This window comes from Phodopus roborovskii, unplaced genomic scaffold, assembly GCF_943737965.1.
Source record: "Phodopus roborovskii unplaced genomic scaffold, PHOROB, whole genome shotgun sequence".
Classification (NCBI taxonomy): Eukaryota; Metazoa; Chordata; class Mammalia; order Rodentia; family Cricetidae; genus Phodopus; species Phodopus roborovskii.
The window spans coordinates 3,136,248-3,156,570 of record NW_026126410.1 but is presented as its reverse complement, the minus strand read 5'-3'; the positions used below and the strand labels follow the sequence as shown (position 1 = coordinate 3,156,570).

General features: G+C 35.1%; 1 protein-coding gene across 8 annotated transcripts in view; it reads left to right on the top strand.

Moving 5' to 3' along the window:
- The window catches only part of Tenm3 (teneurin transmembrane protein 3), a 1,243,671-nt gene that overhangs the window by 268,799 nt on the left and 954,549 nt on the right, over positions 1–20,323 (top strand). For all 8 annotated transcript variants that reach the window (XM_051182423.1, XM_051182422.1, XM_051182421.1 and 5 more), the window contains exon 2: positions 11,105–11,267. The gene's annotated coding sequence lies outside the window, so the exon portion shown is untranslated. The remainder of the gene's footprint in view (positions 1–11,104; positions 11,268–20,323) is intronic.

Genomic DNA, 20,323 nt, shown 5'->3' with positions numbered 1-20,323 from the left:
TCCATTTAGGAAGTTGTAATAGTCATGCCTTATCATAGCAGCAGTCATATCTTGCCTTTCTGATATTATAGCATAAAGATCTAACCCTGGATAAGATTACTAATGTCTTTTCTCACCGAGAAGTTTACATAGCACATTCTTCAAGTATGTTAAGTTTAGGCATTTGAAAACTGAGAATATGAAATCTATAATTTCACAGTATGTCTTCTCTGTAAGTGTCAAACTTGTAAGCATTAGGATATACACACTTACCACATACACATAAAAAAAAAACCTGTGATCTTTGGATGTAAAATATCCTATGGTCAGAGTCCTTTTCCACAAGGAGACAAAGCTCAGAAAAATGGATTTTATATGAGGTTTGAGTCGGTTCTCTAACCCATTTGGGGCCTTCTTATAACTGTTTCTGTAAATTATATTCCAAGTTAAAAATACAAAGTTTGAGACATGATGATTATTAACATTTCACCAGGCTGGTAATCCAAATATTTGGCTATACTACATAAACATATGTGTATGCCATGCTTGTTTGTATGTATCTTCACATTCTAATGAGATTTGAGGTCAACTAACAAAGATGAGCTAGCTTACAGGTTTGATAGCTATCCCTCATGTTAACTAAGAATCAAGGAACTACTATGACTTAATTTGATAGGAGATACTTGATTTGATGTTAACATCTAGTAAACAAGAGATATTGAGTGAAAAATCACAAGTAATTTTTAATTGCATACACGTTTCTCCTCTCAAATTAGATCAGTCTGATGATATTCATGTGATTCGCCATGTTATAGTATTATAGTAGCTAAAGTCTATATATTCTTCTGTTTTAAATTTTTATCTAGATATAAAAATATATGATACTTTTAAGTTGAAAGCAAATTAATTATTTTCATCAGATAGTTATTTTATGTCTACATTGAATGCAAAGAAACTTCTATTTGCTTATATAGCTTCTAAGTGACTATAAATATTTCATATACAATACACATTAAGTTGATCTTTTTAAATATAGTATTTTAATTATTTAATAAATGTAAACTTATTCACTATCACAATTAACATGTATTTATGACATGTTAAGTTCCTGTAAAACACCAATAATTCTACAAAATGAACTCTATATAAATCCTTCATGAGGGCTATTGTATTTTAATAGAGAATAACAAAGGTTCATGTGAAGTTTCAAGAAATTCAAGGAAGATCTACATATAGTTATAATTCTGAAAACAAGACAAAAAAAATCATGTCAACCTCAAAAAGTGCTAATATAATTTCTGGAGGAGATGATATTTGGTCTGGACCTCAATAGATCATAAGAGACCACAGAAGATATGTAAATAATGGAAGAGGAATTAAGTAACATCATCTATCTATGCTTTTCATAGTATCCCTGGAAGGAAATGTCAAAATGTTTGCTCTATTCCTTTCCATCCTCCCTCTGAAAAACAAGTGAAAGAAAGAGAAGAAGCTGAAGCAACATGAAGGGACTCCAGAACATGAAAGCCCCTGACAGATTCTTCAGTGGGATCTGAAAATGCTACCAGGTTGTTTTGTTTGTTTTCTGGCTTTTGTAGCCACACCATGAACAGATGTATTAGAGAGAAGGGTAAGTTACATTACAAAGGAAACTCTTGAACAAGCTGTTAAATAATACAGGATGCATTCCTCTTTGATGTGACAGTGTAACTAGTCTGGGATAGCAGAGTACATCATCTCTACTAGGTCATTTAAGGAAGTAATATCCCTACCTGGCTCTGCCACTCCATGGATGTTTTTAACACCCTATGGTCAGAACGGTGCAACTGCTATATCCATCTTTCACACAATGGAAATAATTGGAAATCCAAAGTCCATTGATGGAGAAGATCTCATATTCTTTCCTATTCTGTCAAATGCATGGCCACCCTACCTTCAGGAAAGGATAGAAAATTCTTCCCTAGACAGACACATGCCTGCAGGGAGAAACTGAAGCAGATGGGAGGAAATGCCTACTCCAACACTATAGACTTTCATTGTTTAATTTGTATAGTTTCTCTGGAGTTCTAGGAAATGTGTTTTCATACATTTATTACTTAGTATTCTGCTACAACCATTATAGAGAATCCCATGCTGTGATTACATGATAAAATTCAAAGGAGTATCTAGAATAGCTTGTACATAGAGTTAATGAAGCTTTCAAAATTAAGCTATGTGGTTGAAGCTGTGCAGAACCCAAAGAGAAAATATGACACACTGTTTATGTGTTTAAGATGATAAGATCTGTGATTCTCAAACATATTGGAAAGTCCTTCAACTGCAGTTTGCAGTATGTAAAGATGGGAGTTTTGGAAGATAACATAAAGATTATAAAAATTCTATGTGACATTATGAGTTGTAGACCACCCAGATAAAACCGTGTGTTTGATATACATTATGATTATCAAATCATTTTTGTAGAACTGATTTATGTCACATCTGCAACTTAGTCTGTTGATCCTTTTTAAGTTTAAGTCTATTTTGTAAAGGAGCCAAAAATGAATGTTGTAAAAGATACACTTATAAAAATAGGATAAATATATACTTTTGAAGGTCTATTAGTTTATAAAATAGGCAAAAATATGTTCTGGTTTTAAGAACCCCTGCTGAATTTTAATACTAGTGAAGGTTCCTGGTAAAGTGTCAATAAACACTTTTTAAAAAGCAAGTGTTTTTAATGAAGTTATATTCATTTCAACAAGTATGTATTCAGTGACTATAGAAGGTACTCTTCTTAATCTAATGCATTAGATTACTATGGCTTTTGTAACAGAAACAGTTTATGATGACTAAAGAAAACAATACCTCTGCTGAGTATTCAATTATAAAGTAAAATAGAGTCATAGTAGCTTAGTCCTTCATGCTATATGTTGAGGAAATAGCAAAGAGACAAATGTACATGTTTATGAATAAGCTTTACATTGAAAATGGTTGTTTCAATGGTTCTACCACCTTGGGCACTGGAGTGAGCTTTGCAACTCAGAGTACAGAAGATCAATGAGATATGGTCAGACTGTATTTTATTTATATATCAATCTCAAACTTACATAAAAATCTCAAAGGCAGAAGGAATCTAAAATTAAATGGGAAAGGAAAAACGAATGTGAATCCAAGAAAGAAAAACTGCATATATTTTACTTATTGGGCACAAAATTAGTTGTCAAATCTTTCCTTAGTCTTCCAATTTGTTTTAATTACAATCTGAAGCAGGAAATCCAACACCAATGTTGACTGACAGAATTGTCTGGATGGGTGCTGGGAGACAGTGAGAGCTAGAACAGAGAAGATGTATATGAAGAAAAAACCATGTCAACCAACTACAACAGAAAAAAAAAATGGCCCCAGGAGGAAAATTGTGCTCTTTTTAAAAAAAATTCTTATTGACTGTTTGTGAATTTCACATCATGTACCCTAGTCCTGCTCATTTCCCTGTCCCTCCATATTTGCCTCTCACCCCTATATTGTCTCACTTCAAGAAAAATTACAAATATATTAATTCGAAACAGAACAAACAGCAACAAAAACCCCAAGTTACTCTTCCATTTCCCTGCCTCTCCAACATCTCTTCTTTCGTTTTAGTGGCACTGGGAACAGCATGGTGCCACTCGGTATTTTTTTGTCCACTCAACTTTACTTGTAAATGTTCATTGCAGTGAGTTGATGTTCTGATGCAAGACCTCTGGCTTCTGGTGTAGGATCAATGCTGGAACTGTCACTGAAACTTATCTCAAATATCCTGCATCCAGTGCTTTGAGTTGGCCCACTCCAACATTTATCCCATCTATGACCAGCCAGAGAAATGAAGGGACCTATCCTGTTGGAACCATAACAGAAAGATCTCCATGACTTGGGCAAAATAGTGATCTAAAGCCATGCAGTGAAAAGAGAATGTCTCACTCCCACTCTGTTTGATGTATGGAGATGTCTTAATAACGTGTACTTTGGATTATCTTTTTTATTTCCCATGTCCATTACTTAATGTACAGAAGTGTGTAACCTCGTGTTTTTAAGATTGCAAACACAATTGGAAAAGCTCTAACAGTACTTAAATGGCTAAGTAGCAGTGAGTCTGAAATTCTGCTTACCCAAAATATCCTTTTCATAAATCAGATAATGTTGTAATCAGCAGAGATACCAACTTTACATAATAATCAATTGTATTTGCTTTTAGTAGAGCTCTCCATTAGAGATTTGCATGATATTTGCATTTATACCATTGCTGTGTCACTAAGTTCTAATTAATGTGAAATTGGATAGCAAATCAAGATAAGAGAGTCAAAAAGAATGGAAGGGCTCTCCAGCTACTTTGGTGTGGAAAGGATTATTTAGAGGTGGGGAGATGGTAGGCAAAAAAGAGGGAGATGAATGGAGTGACTAATTGGCTCAAAAATAAAAGAGAACACTTGCAGCATCTTAAGTACCACCAAATTACTTTCAAACCATTTGCAGACTATTGTATAGACATTAATTTATTTCCAGGAGATAATTTTTGTATATAAGAAGAATTAGAAAGTGAGCAAGCCCCATTGTTGGTTCATCTATTATTTATTGAGAAGGAAATGAGGAAGGAGAATGGACACAAATTAGAATTGCCTAAAGGTTCTGAGAGTACACTATAGTGTTGTTATATGGCCTGAAATGCCTTTCTGTCCCTAGACCTCTGGAATCAAAACAATTGTATAAGAATTTCTTTACATTAAAGCTGTTTCCATGGAGTGAAATGAACTTAAATTTTTCCTTGGCTTCTGAAGTTAGATACATAAAAATATAAAACAAATGTAAACATACAAATATGATTATGTCTAAGGGATTTATGGTGAAATGTGACCTTAAAGTGGAGTTAACTTTTCATAGCCAGTATATGGAGTACCTTTGAAAGATCTGGTCAATGTATGCATCATTGTAATCCCAGTTACCCCTTAGATTCCATATTAGTGTCATTTTTCTATGATCATTTTATTGAAGAAGGATGATTAACTTTACAAGAGAATCAATATAAGTTCTTAACTCAAGCAGATTCTTAGCCTCTCATATGATTTTGTCTTAAATATAACTTGACTCTAAGAAAGATCCATTGGTCAACATCAGATACCTTTCCAAGATAGCCCTTTATGCATGTTCACTTATCCTCAGGTTTCCTGTTTCAGGACAATCTGTGGAAGGTGGAGTATCTTATGGTCATAGTATTGGAGAGGGAGAAAGCTTCAGTTTGCGATCAAGGAAATTAGAGTTTTCTAAGCACTTTGAGACCCTACTAAAGAGTAATGTTGAGAATTTGGCTCTTATCCACTGATTGTCAGATTGTACTTGAATAATTATTCAAACCTTCTTACCAAGGAATTCTGTTATTATGCATTTAAAATGCAAAACCAATTAAATACTAATATGCTATAACTAAAAATCTTTGAAAGAAAACATCCTTTGTTTGTGGTTTGAAACCTGCCAATCTGTTTCATTATTGTAGAAGTTCCCAGCAGGCATGTTCACCCAGATTTAATTATTAAACCAGAAACATATCTTTGAAATTTTCCCTTTAAACTGAATGCCTAGGAGTAATTTGGAATTGCTTTTTCACCCATCTTATATGTCAAATCAGACTTCAATAAAAATATGTATAGTCTAACATTTTAGAAAAGTGAGCACCCCTGAACAGATAATAGTATCAGGGTGCCATTAAGATGGGTAACTATGGAAACAGACTAGGTACAAATATATTGAGATCTTCCATAAGAATTCTCTATATCTATCTTGTAAGTAAAACAAAAGCTTAACGAGGACAGGTTCCTCATGTAGTTTGTTTATTTTCTCTTATTCTCTGAATACAACATATTTCTTCTCACTTGTGAAGGAGGCCAATAAATGTTCATTGGAGAAACAAAGGTGTTAATCCATTAGGTCCTGCTTCTACCTACTCCCTACCATCACATTAAAGTCCCTTATTACTAACACTCGAGAACATTCAAGATTTTCTTGTTTCTTGCATTCATTCTTTTGTTGTTGTTGTTTTCTATTGCTATGATAAAACACCCTGACCAAAATTGAACTTTAAGGAAAAAGGGTTTATTTTGGCTGTGTCAGCAGGAGATTGAGGGAAGTGGTCTTAAAGTTTCAGATAGTAGAGAAACAAATGGCTTGCTCTTCTTTTAATCATTCAAGAATCCCAGTCCTGTGAATGGTCATACCCACATAGCTGGGTCATTCTACCTCAAATAATCTATTTGTAATCCCTCACAAACATAATCACGGGCCCATCTCCTTGGTGACTCTAGAGCTCATCAAGTTGACATTTGAAATTAACCATCATAGGGGTTAAAATACATATAAATGTATGCATACCTATGTATAATATATCCAGATATTTGTTGTGCAACTGATAAAGATTACAAAATACCTTGTCAAAGAGATCCATATTATATATATATATATATATATATATATATATATATACATATATATATATATATATATAAAGAATTGGTTAAACAAGATTCTAAGCCATTAAGAATTTTCAGAGTAATGGAAAATATGTCCTTACATTTTTCCCTTTTCTTTGGTATTAAGGGAAAAAAAAAGTTGGTGATGTACTTTCACTATTGAGAGAGTATGAGAAAACATCAGAGAATAACTAAAAGATATCTATTAAAATCTCCTGTGAATAGTTTCTATAAGAACTTCAAAAAATAGCCCTATAAAAGCAAATCTTTTCAAATGTCATGACATTTACAAGATTATTTGGAAATATTGAATATTTGTTGAATATTAAAAAGTCCCCACTTTCTGTCCTTTAAAGAAAGTCATTTAAATTATTAAAGATGCAAACCAACATGCATAGAGAACATATGCTAACATACACATATAGAATTACAGGGAAATGCATACAAAATAAATAAGGATTTTCCTGCTATTCTTTCAGTACTTTTTCTCCATTGTCCAAGTGTATGAATAGTCTGGTAGCTGTATTCCTTGACAACTACAAATATAAAGAGTTCCTCTTTTCTTTTGAAATTTACATTACAACATATCCTAAAGAGTACTCAGGATTCATGCTCTCTTCTCATAAAGTAATCACAGAAAAGCAATGTGGCACTTGCACCCAATACAAGTAAGTATTTTTTGACAACACTTATATAACCCAAAGTCTATAAAACTTAAGGATTGTTCTTCCCCTAGTAATTTAAATGTCATGAAAGTCACTGGAAGCCAAATGCTTTTCCTCTGTCAGAATTGGGAAAAGGTTTAAAAAATATGAAACTCACTACAATCCCGATATTAACACTGAAACTAAATCATCATTTATTTATTATTCTGTCTTATAAACACATGAAAGCAGAAAACCTCCAGGCTCATGTACAATAAAATATCCCAGCATTAAAACTAAATAATAAAATGTCAAAGATAAAAGACTGATAACCCACCCAGACATCTTGCTTATATGGCCTAGGAAAAAAAGAATCTATCTAAACAAGTAGACTGCAAAGCATTAGAACAGCATAGTCTCCAGCCCTAAACATCCTAGGTCAGTGGTTCTCAACCAGAGGGTCATGACACCTTTGGGGCTGGGCAGGGGGTGGTATAGATCAACACTTTCACAAAGATTGCATATCGGATTTTTATGTTATGATTCAGAACAGTAGCAAAATTACAGCTATGAAGCAGCTATGGAATAATTTTATGGTTGGGGTCACCACAAAGTGAGGAACTATATTTAAGGGCCCAGCATTAGGAAGGTTGAGAACCAATTCTCTTAAAAGTTGATGGGGTAAGGTTTCCTTTGTTTTTACAGGGTTGAAGTAGTACTTCTGAAATCTGTTGTATATGATTACATCAATAGAAATAAAGTCTCTAATAATACATTTCACTATTACCAATCTGATACATAAAATCCCATATTTTGTGTTTTATTTAAAAGCTATTACAACTCCCAATTTATGGTACATGTGTTTTTGAACTCAAAGTTCTATCCTAATGTCTGTATAGTTTTCTTGCTATCTTTCTTTTTCCCTCACATATATTCTAATGAGAAATTTGTCTTCTTTTCAATGCAATTTCTCAGGAAAAGTAAGGAGGTTAGACCATGAACCTGTCCTTCCCTACTTAATCACCGCTGCAAAGACAGCAGAAAACTGGGTCATTTTACTTAGAGTTTCATTATAGCTAGCCTTGAATATGAGTCCCATGAGCATAAGATATGTGGTAAATTAATAAATACTAGCCTGGCTAATTTCAGTGAATGAAATACCTGTGTTCAAAACATGCACTTGTCTAACTAATGAAACTATTAGTTTTCATTTTCCAGAGTCACACAACTGTGTGTGAATGTATATGTCCAAATACAATTAGAAAATATAAAGTCTCCTGTGTTCTATTTAAAACCATGAGCAAAGCCTAACAGTCTTAAGGAAATAATGTAAATTCCTTCTAGTACATATTAAGTGTGGGGCAATGATGAGTTCTGGTCTTCCACTGGTCACCCATCTTGAAACAGATCAATATGTCTTCCTTAAAATGCCATGTTACTATGCTGACTAGTTCCAGAGCCATTCATGAAACTTCCTATTGTCACATTGTCCCACTTACAATTCAGCCTGGATCTTTGTTCTAATGGAACTTTGCAAAGGTTCAGATAAGATCATTTTTGAGCATAGTAACTCATGCCTGTGATTTTAGTGCTCAGGAAGTTGAGGTCAAATGATGGGGCATTGGGAGCCAGCCTGGATTACAGGACACCTTATCTCAACCCCCCCCCCAAGAAAAACAAAAAAGAAGGAAAGTCAGACAGACTCTTTATAGGTACACAGAAATTTTTCATTAAGAAAAATCTTTCCCTCCCTTTGGAGTGGGAGGGGGAGGGAGGGAAGTCAGGGCATGAGAGGGAGGGAGAGGGAACTAGGATCAATATGTAAAATGAGAAAAAATAATAAAATAAAATAAAAACCTTTCTTGTAACCCTTAACACAAAAGTTTGTTTCTTAATAAGGACTAAGAAGATTCCTCTGTTTGAATAAAATCATTCTTTAACATACTGCCCAATCTGACACATATTCCTTTTTGTTGAGATCCTGCTCTATAAATGTGGGACATGTGATCTGATGTGTGGCTACAGCTAGTGTCATTGGAATGAGACTTCAGGACATAAGGCTAAATTTAAGTGTTTTAGGGCAAGAGAAGAGTCGGCACCATATTTCATTTAAAAACAATTGAAGCAAATATTTGTTAAAGTGTTCTTTATTCAGTTTTCATAAACATGATTTAATTATTGCTTGGGGAAGAAAACCTCTAAGGTCAACAAATCGAACATAATATCCAGGTGCACTACCATACATATTGACATCCTTAAAAGCAATATGTCTAAGAGACTGTTTGACTTTGTAATATTCTCTGGCTTATGTGAAAATAAAACCATGCGTCAGAGGACATAATCATGGTCTTCCAATGCAGGATGGCATATTATGTAAATTAATCATACACACAAAATTTGGTATAACCTACACAATTGCCAACTTGTATCTGGGGAGTGCTACTATACAGATTGTGCAATAAACATTATACATACAATAAATGAGGCAAAATAGCTAGGAAAATGTGTGAGGAGGAAAACGCTGTGAAAGGATTGTAAAATACCTTTATGAACATTAACATAAATGAGGAGATACAGCTTTCTAGCTTTATTCTTTTTACAAATAGCCTTTATAGTGTGGTTTTCATTGTATCATATCACTTAGACACACTCTGCACAAGCCATATACCTGTAAAATCTATAATGCCTTTTGTCAGGTTTGTTGCTGTTATTCACTACATGTCAGGTATGCTAGTTGGTTGGTAAATTTATAGCGTATACACTAATGGGCTCTCCTAAACACCTTCCCTTAAAAAATAAAATGAAATATGCAGGCAATGATAGGCACCAGAAACCCTCATTGCAGTCTTCTGAGCCAGAGAGCAGAGCTTTCTTAGATTGCTGTAACATCCCTCCATTGCACCAGTGGGGTATATTAGAAAACCTTCAAATTATCGCATGGCTTGTTTTGACCTTGGTGTGGTCAGGGTAATATTTCCCTATTGTCTATAACCCTTCCAAAAAGAAAATTTTTTCTTACATTTCTGCTTTTTCTGGTGTTTATTATTTGAAAGGTTTAAATTTCAGTACTTACACATTATTACTCAGTGTTGGAAACCAGCAGTGTAACAAAAGAACAACACTCAGAACATATTGCCATGTCTCTGAGATTTTTCCTTTGATTTCAGCAATTTTATTTTTATTATGTTTACTTGGAAACCAGAAAAGTCCTTTGTTTTTGTTTTTCAGAGCATGTAGTTTGATTCCCTCTCTAATTATGGAGGGCAGAGGGTTAATAGCTATTAGTAGGTAGCTTTCCCTTCTAGAATCTGAACCAGCTTTTAAATTTTGTTTTCCCTCCATGAATGTATAAATATTTTAATCAATAATGTATCTATTATTTCCCAAGTGAGCCCTAAGGAGTATGTTTGATGGCCTCACACAAGCCATTCCAAGAGAACAGACTCCCTCGAGCAGCTGACAACAGTGAGCCTCTCTAGGTTTTCTCTCTCCTGAGTCCCTGTACTTTTAGGTTAGCAAGCAAAGACACACTCACTCCATCACTGGACCAATGAAATTGATGTATTGTGCAAGTTCCTTAACTCCCTTCTGCTGAACTTGCACTGTATTGTCCATTGCATATTCCATGTGAAGTTAGCCTGAAACAAAAGGAAGTCATCAGAGGAAAACACAGTCTGCCATCCACATCATAATTGCACTTGATCAGCATCAACTCTGCATCAATAATTAGACAGGGGTCCAATAATTATGTTGGCAAGGAGACAACAGAGTCAAACTTCAGTGATTTCCATGAAGTGGCTGTCCAAGATAGAAACCAGTGCTTCTGATGGATTCTCTCCATCTTTCTCATAGTGTCACAGATGATTGAGAACCAGTGCCCCTTGCATTGTTTGGCATATTCCCTTCCAGTTGTTGCCTTTCTTTCCAACTAAAGAACTACACACTTGCTTTCATATATGACATACTTGCTTTTAAAAATCTAATTAAAACTTTCCTTTTGGTCCTTAGGTAGAAAGATGGCTCTGCTGAGATGGGTTCTTAATTAATGCACTGAGAGCCTGTGAGTCCCACCTCTCAACAGGAATGATTGACGTCCAAGGATACATAAATTACACTAATTGAGCTCTGCCTCTATGTAGGCTTTCCACAGCCAACTCATCAGAGAAGCTAGGTGAGTAGACCAGCATAAAAACTTACTCAATATGTTCTATGCTCTCCCAAAGGGTGGAGAAGGAACTTTCCAGGCCATTGCATGTTTATTAAAATGGAAGGCAATACATTTCTTCAGTTTTAAGATGTAGGTTTTGTGTTGTGGTTTTTATTTTTTTATTTTTTTGTTACAAAAATTTAGCATTTTAACCATAACCATGTAAATTTGAATAATGACATTCTCCTTACATATTTCATGCAGCAAGATTTGCAATCCAATTACAGCATGTAAAAAAATCACTTGACATCATTTGTTGATATTAAATTGTGTTGCATAGCAACCAGTGCATATGCTGTGTAGAGATTGTTTGAAATCAAATCCAATCTTGGTCCTAGAATTTAGTTTTCAGAAATTTATCTAGTTGTAAATACACCTAACCCCTAGTTTTAGCCACTGATGATAATAAAATGTTTCTTTTATGTTTATATCATCTTGAAAGAAATGGAGAGATATACTAAAGCTTCGACTCACCTAAGATATGATTAAACTATTTTGTATAATCTGAGGCTTTAATAATCTGAAGTAAAATTCATACATTAGGATTATTTGCTTTAGATGAGGATATTAAGCTATTTTAGACTATAAGACATTACATTATTTTTTTATTTCACATTACTAAAATATATGTTCTACTCAAAAAATATAAATAGGCCTTTACTACATAAAAATTTTAAAGGAAAAGGAGGGAAAATATATTAAATGCTATACTTAAATGAACATTGGTATAAAAATAAACCAAAAAAGAAATAGATATATCAGAAATTAGGGACTAAATCTAAATACCCAGGAAGTAACTAGACAACAATTATGAAAATCCATAGAAGGAAATAGAAGTATTTTCATTAAATATTTTGGGAAGTGCTGTGAACTAAGAACAAGAAAGCAAAGGCTCATCCTAAAATCTGGGGTTCCACAAACATTAGAAGTATATGCAACTCCACTCTATCTCTATGTGTGGGCCACAGAACTTTGCTGGACTTGGTCTTCCAAGAAAGACGTGGAGGTCCACTTCAAATAACACCATAAAATGGCCACTTTTCAATAAAAAAAAATCATTACCTATAAGAAAAATGTGAAGTTAAAAATTGAGAAATATCAACACAATCTTATCTTGATAACATTGAACAAGCAAGCAAACAAACAAAAAACATAAAGTGCCCTTACCATTAGGAACATCTCATAGTGGCTAAAACAAGGTGTGTGGGATGTCAGGCGGCTGCTTTTCTGAAAGGCCTTATAAGTTAGTAGCTAATAATATCCAGATATAATGTGTCAAAGCAGGTGAGACTTACATAATACATTGCTGTTTAAATATTATTTCTGTCTAATTGAGCAGGAAGCCTATGCCTCCAAAGACTACTCTTTACATTCCTGTCATGTAATTGTATGTTCATAATATCCCATCATCCCAGATTGTACTCTAAGCAACATGTGATGCTTGAAGTGGTTCTCTATGAAATTATACTTGAAATGACTCAAATCCCTGAAGAACTTGTGTATTCAATAATTATGAAATGCTGCTATCACTGTCTGTGCCATTAGTCTCAAATGTGTAGAAATATTTATTAATAGAAAAAATACCCATATGTTCCTAACATTGGCACATAATTCTATTTGAATTCAATTACTTTTAATTCAGCTAACAGAAAATTTAAGGTGCTTTCAAAGTACTATGTCAATGATACCCTTGGATACAAGTATATAAAATCTACTCTGAGGGTATTAACTTTTTCTTCCTATGTAATTACAGTGCTGACGTCTGACAGAAAGCTATAAGTCATTACCAAATGAAGCCCAGTCAGCACTATGATGAGCGGGGCCCCCTTGCCTCAAATGAAACCATTAACGTAATAGCCTATCACTCAATCTAATAAAATCAGCTCTTGCTTGCCTCTGTTTTAGAACGTGGTCCACCCCATCACTCCATTATATCACAGTCACACAGTGAACATAGGGAGACACACACTGAGCCACTCCCGACACAAACAATACAGTGAAACCTCAGTAGAGTCTTCTATGAGCTTCCAAACAGAACGTGTACCCTGTGCTTGGTGCTCTGGTGTTTTCTTACAATCCTGCTTTTTCAGTGAAGAGTTCACATGATTCTTCAGATGTGGGACCTCTCATTTGAGTAATTTATGTACTAATACTAATTTTTGCTCTCTGGGTTCATTACTTCACTATAATTTTTAAAGGTGTGTGAGATTTTTTTTTAAATATTGGCTAACAATTTTAAGAAAATATTGCAACAAATACCCTAAAATAACTTGTTTCTATTGTTGCCTATTTTTATCATTTTATCTTGTGAAATTAAATTATATTCATGGTTAGAGAAACAACACAGATACTCACAAAATTCTTTTCTACAGTAGAGACACCAGCTATAATTCCTTAATTTTTTCATAGAAATCTATAATCCAATATATATCTGTTTGCAAACAAATATTAGTGAGGATATCAATATTAATTGAACTAGATTGTAAAATAAAGTGACAGTCTAGTTCTTGTGAGGTTGACCTTCTTGCGGGGAGGACAGAGCAAAACAGAGTAAATAAATGTGTGTGTGTGTGTGTGTGTGTGTGTGTGTGTGTGTGTGGCATGTGTGTGTGAGCATGTGTGCACATGTGTGTGTGATGTGCATGTGTACAGATGGAATATGCTGGTAAGTACAATTGAAAAACTGAAAGAGAAAAAGTGGCTACAGATACTTTTATAAATAAGAAAGTGATGTTGGAGGTAAGGCTTTGATGAAGTCAATGGAGGAAACCTGCAGCAATGCAAGTCTCTTTAGCATGAGCAGGAAAGTAAGAGAACTTAAGTCAGCTTACCACACACCATTGCCAGTTTCTCATCTGTATAGAAGAAGAGGTGTTTATAAATGATGTTCTCAGGATATGAATGATCGGAGGATTTGAGAACAAATATGATCTGATGTATATGTTTCTGATAGTATTTATTATTTAAATGTGAAACAAACTTGTTTTACATGTCAATCTAGTTTCTACACTCTCCTCCCCTGTCCCTCCCAGACCCCATCCTATCCCCTTTATGCTCCCAAGGGAACAGACTTCCATGGGGAGTTTTCAAAATCTGTAATATCATTTGGAGTAGGGCCCATGTGTCTAGGCTGAGGGAGTATCCCTCTATGTGGAATGGGCTCCCAATTCCATTCATATACTAGGGATAAATATTGATCCACTCCCAGAAGCCCCATAAACTGCCTACTCCTCATAACTAACACCCACGTTCAGGGGGGGTCTAGGTTGGTCCTTTGCTGTTTCATAGCAATCAGTCTGGGGTCCATGAGCTCCCGCTTGTTCAGGTCAACTGTTTTTGTGGGTTTCTCCAGCCTGGTTTTGACCCCTTTGCTCATCACTCCTCCCTCTTTATAACTGGATTCCAGGAGTTTGGCTTAGCGTTGAGCAGTGGGTGACTGTTTCTGCTTCCATCAGCTCCTGGGTGAAGGGTCTAGGATGTTATGTATATACAGCAGTCATCAATCTCATTATCGAGGAAGGGCATTTAAGCCTCTCCAGTATTGCTTAGATAGTTAGTTGGGGGTCATTCTTGTAGATCTCTGAACATTTCCCTAGTGTAAGTTTTCTCTTTAAACCTCTAATGGCTCCCTCTATTTTTGTATCTCTTTTATTGTTCTTCTCTACTCTTCCCCTGACTCAATCATCCTGCTCCCTCATATCTTCCTCTCCTCTCCTCTTCTCCCCTTCTCTTTCTCCTGAAATTATCTTCATTCACGTACACAGATATGTATTTCTATTTTAATTTTGCCTGCATATATACCATCATATTTGTTCTCTTTTCCTGGCCACTGTCCTCCGATATTCCTTCTACTCACATACTGGTCCTTCCTTCTCTCAAAGTTCATTCCTGTTTGTCATGATAAATCTGCAAAAAAGAGGAGAGAAGGCAGAAAAAAATGTTTGCCAGGAAGTTATTTTAATAATCTAGACAAGAGTTGATAGCACACTGAACTAGAATAGTTTAAAATAAATGATAATATATTTTATGTAAAATACATTAAAGGAGACAATTAAGAACATGTTGGCATGAGTTCATTTTAGACAATTTGGTGTTCAATTGGAAACTTAAAGCAAGTAACACAATGTAGATGTCCATGCTGCTGTTCAGACTCACACCGAACTTAGACCTTCCCCCAAGTCTCCTGTAGAATCAAGCTATTTTGATTCCCATACAATGGTGATCTGTTTTGTTATGCAATGAAATTAGAAAATCCATGTTGATTTCTTCCCCTCTTCTCTCTTCCTCAAGAATTTTTCTAGCCTCGTTTTGAAAATATGTTAACTTTAAAAGTGTAGTATCACATTCTACTTGAATTAAATTATTATTAAATTCAATATGTTTGAACAGTATAGTATATTTATACAAATTTGCTTTGAGATCTTGTGCTACTATTTTTGTCTCTAAATTAGAAATTCCTAACACATATTTCCTCCACAATTTTGCTAGTGGCGGTCTGTACAGTAGCCAGAAGGTAACTAAGGAAACAGATTTTTCATGTTTTCAGAGGTGGATGTACCTGAGATGGAGCATCCTATGTACATGAAAAGAGGAGGCTGTAAAAATAAAATATGTTAGGTTGGATAATCATCTATAATGTTAACAGTCCAATTGCTTGTCATGAAAGGGAAGGGTGTGCTTTAATTAAGCAATAAGACATGACAGAGTGTAAATTATGGAATAATAATTCTTGTCTAGTACATTGTTAGGCAAGAGGCTGAGAACCAGATGTCATTGCCTATATTGTGATAAAAGTATTTCCCCACACTTCAAATCTAGAACACTGCAAAATAATTGTAAAATATTCTTCAAATGATTTGTCTAAATGGAAAATATCTGTTAAGCAAGTTTCTTAAATTCTAAATTAGAAAGTCTCTAGTATAATAATATAAGATCCTGGACATTAGAACTTATCTGCTTAAGAAAACAGAGACAGACTATACACTGAAGTTAACCTAATAATTGTTACATTCCAAAAAATATGACGGTTCCTAACTTTGGAGAAAATGAGCATGAGTCCCTTTGGGATGTTTTGCTTCATAAAGCAGGATTAGCTGACAAATAAATCTAACATAAATCTTGAGGAAAAAAATAATTCTCATCACTGAGAAAACTTGACAAGGGGTGGAGCAGTGTTTGCAGAATTTTGGGTCCTCTTGGAATCAGCATGATTTGCTAAGTTTCAGGCTTTCCCTGATACATACCATTTTGAAGGTTTCCCTTTGTAAAGACATTAAAACAGATCTCTTATCACAGGAAAACACATTGTTTGAAATAGCTCCTTTTTTAAAAGAGAAAACTCATTTCTGCCCTCAAACAATTGAGGGCAAATCCATGACTATAATTAAAAAAAAAAAAAAATTCTCCATTGGTTTTCATCTGCAGAACAGTGTGACAAATAGTGTTTCAAAGAAGGATTTCTTTTTTTAAGTTATTATATTCTGTGCTTTTATTACAAATACAGTATACATTTAGGATAGTTGGTGTATTAACAAGTTCTGTTTCTTTTGAGACTATTGCGAGATGAGCGTCATGTTTCACTTCAAATTTTAAGGCTGTCTCTTTTGAGTTAATGCACTTTATCATCAAATTTGACCCATCTTTGTAAGTGAGACAGCTAGGGGTTGCTGAATATACAGATCAAATAATCATAGACAAGGTAATTTTTAAAAGGCTGTAGAAATACTCCCATTCCCTGCAATATGCCTTGTAATCTATCCCAGGAACAATATTTTATTCATCTGGATTAAATATTTGTGTCTTGGATTATCACTTACATAAATAGAATTCCTCTCAAATTCAAAAAAAGACAACTCAATTCTCAGCTCTTAATCTCTTAGCAGAGATAGTCGACCCATTTAGTCTAGGATGGCTAATAGCCTGTCATTGCCCATTCAGGGAACTTCCATTCTATTACGGTGGCTATGCACCTCCCTTTTGCTCCACTACCGGTTGTCCAACCTCACTGTAACTGCAACAAAAAAGTGGTCCTGCAGGGCTGGACAGAGGCAATGGCTTCTTTGTAGACTGGACCAACTGTCATCTCTGCAGAAAAGATCCTGTGATCCCAGACATAGCTGGACCAGGCTCTCCCTTCACCAGGGTTTCATTCTAAATCAAGTGTATTCCATATGTGTGTTGGGGCTATTGATAGAGCACCTCCACCATGACCTCTGGATGGCAAGGGAAGAAAAAGACTGATCTGTAACTTAAGTATACAGAAAAGAATATAGACAGACAGACAGCATCCAAATTCCACTGCATAAACCTCGTCTACTGCTTTGCAATAGATGAGACTTTGTCTCTATGTCAGCTATCATTTTGACTCCTTAGTATTCTTTCCTAACTTCATTTTGTTGCTTGTTACCTCAGTTTTTGTCAAATTTGCTATTTTGATTATAGTCAGCTGAATATCAACCTTGACTCTCACTCCTAATTTCTTTCTTATAAGCCCAGTTGTTTTGATAATCTCTCAGGATGACCCTCAAATAGGATTCACTTCACCAAAGCAGTGTATTGGAAAGGACACCAGCTGTAATTTCTCCCAAGGACATTCATAATAGAAGTTTGTGAAATCCCTTTTTGCTACTCAGATTTAAAGTGGAATGCACTTGTCAATCAAGAACAAGTTAGAGAAGGTGTAGCTATTGTCGTACACAACAGAACTGTCCTTTTATGCTTGGGGGTAACAAGGAGGCTCTAGAGATGCCTCTGTGGCTTGAGTGGTTAATTCTTTTCCAGAGAACCTAGGTTTAGCGTGGAGTACCCAGGACAGATAGTACATCACCACTTGTAATGCCCATTTCAGGGGATTTGACACAATACTGAGGACATAGTAGGCACTGCCACATACATGGTAAGATACATATATGCAGACAAACAATTATATATATATATATACGTATATATATTAAACAGAGAACTTTTTATTTTTAGACAAAAATTATTATGACATAGCTCTACCTTTATTTTCTCAAACCTGAGCTTCAGAGAGACTATGGAAGAAGCAGCATCCTGAAAAAGCCAATTCACTGCAAATTACCAACCTGGGTTCTGAAATATAAAAGCAAATTAGTTTTCTTTTTAATATGGCATATATATGATCAAGGTGGGAAGAAGAAAAAGAGTAATAGAAAAACATAATCAACTAACAATAGCTCAGAGATAATGAAATAAGTGATAAGAAACAGTGCATCTTCTAGAGAGAGTGCCCTCCAGCCACTCACATTACAGTGGGTTGGTGTTCCTAGATGAGACCTAACAAGAACAAAAATCCATGTGTACAAATAATGTTGAGACACCTGAAGGTAATCAGAGCTACACCTGGTACCCAGAGAACTCTGGGTCAGGTGTTCTTCATGAGGAAATACTTTTAAAGTGAAGAGGTTGGTCTGGGTCCCATATAATCAGCTACTCTGAAAGCATAAAAGAGAAAAATGTCTCCCTCAATAGAGCAAGAGCTGTGCAGCCTACACCACTGCACCCTTGTCTGTTGGACTCCCCTCCCCACTCTCCACAATTCAAAACAGGTAGGCAGCAGGCTGTGCAGATGGAGATGTACCAGCCAGAGTCCACATGGAGCATTATAGATCTGGCTAGTTGTCTAGTTAACAGTCAGCTATTTTTGGATAATACCCACAGTTGTGTTGCAAAACTGAGAAAAAAAAAGATGGATTCATCGTGAGTTCAGTATATAAAATCATTTGTACAGATTGACGCAGGACTTGGGCTCTTTACTCAGATGGAGACTGCTGATTACTCAAAACAGACTTCCATTGCTATCAACAGCATGGAGAGGTGTTTTGAAAGGATACTGTGGGTCACATGGGTGACATATCACACCATTTTAGTTCCCAAAAGAAAGGCTGTAGGTGCTGATTATTATTGGTGTGTCCCTTGTTTGTTTTCTCACTTTGAACAAGCAGATGGCAGAGTGGCTTAGAGACTTGGCTGCTTGTCATACCAGCACAGGACACTAGGTACAAAGGAGGCTCTGAGTAACTGTGTGTACATCAAAATGATGGGCTGGGATTTCCCAGCCAGCAGGAAACACTGGAGATTGATCTCTAGTAAACAGAATTGGAAGTTCCTTTAGGTAGTAAAGCAATGTGAAGAATCAGCTGCATACATTTGAGAAGTGTGTTCCTTGAAAAATCCCTGTCTTTATTGATGTGTTTATTTTGTGTTACTGGTGATTTAACCTACAGCCTCACAAGTAGTAAGCAAGTGGTCCACAATGAGCTATATACATATCCATCCATTTTTATTTTACTTCTTATTTTGACATTGAGTCTCACTAAGATTGCCAAATTGGCCTGAACTTACTTTGTGGCCCAGGCAGGCCTTGAACTGGTAATGCATTTTACTGCTTTAATATCCTAAGTTCTTGGGATCACAGGATACCAAAAACAACTTAAAAATACTCTTTGTCATAAATGCATATAAAAGATATATGTTGGTAGATAGTTAAACTACCTTTTAAGGTCTGAATCATCTTATTGACAACAAAAGTCCAATAAGATAAAAAGACCAACCATAATACTGGCATATGTAACCATGAGTTTTAACAATATAGAAGAAAGAATGATGAATAAGCTTTATCATATTTAATCATATTTAACTTGTGGCTCTGTGTTCTCTGTTCTCACTCTATTTATGTTAAATAGAGTGAGAACAAATATAAAGTATACATAGTTGAAGAAAAGTATACAATACATGATTTTGCTGTTCTAATACAGAGAAAATATTTGATTGGAAGATGAAGATATTTCTTGGATAAGAAACATAGTGGGATGTGTCTTCCAAAAATGGACGACATTTCAAAAGGCAAAGGAAGGGTACTTCAATAGCAAGGGCATTAACATAGGACAGTTGATTGGGACATTAACCCACTTATATAAATATGATTATTAATATAGTGTGGATGGGCCATAGTAATTGTGACTGGGAGATGAGTAGACATCAGTGGAAGTACATTCTTG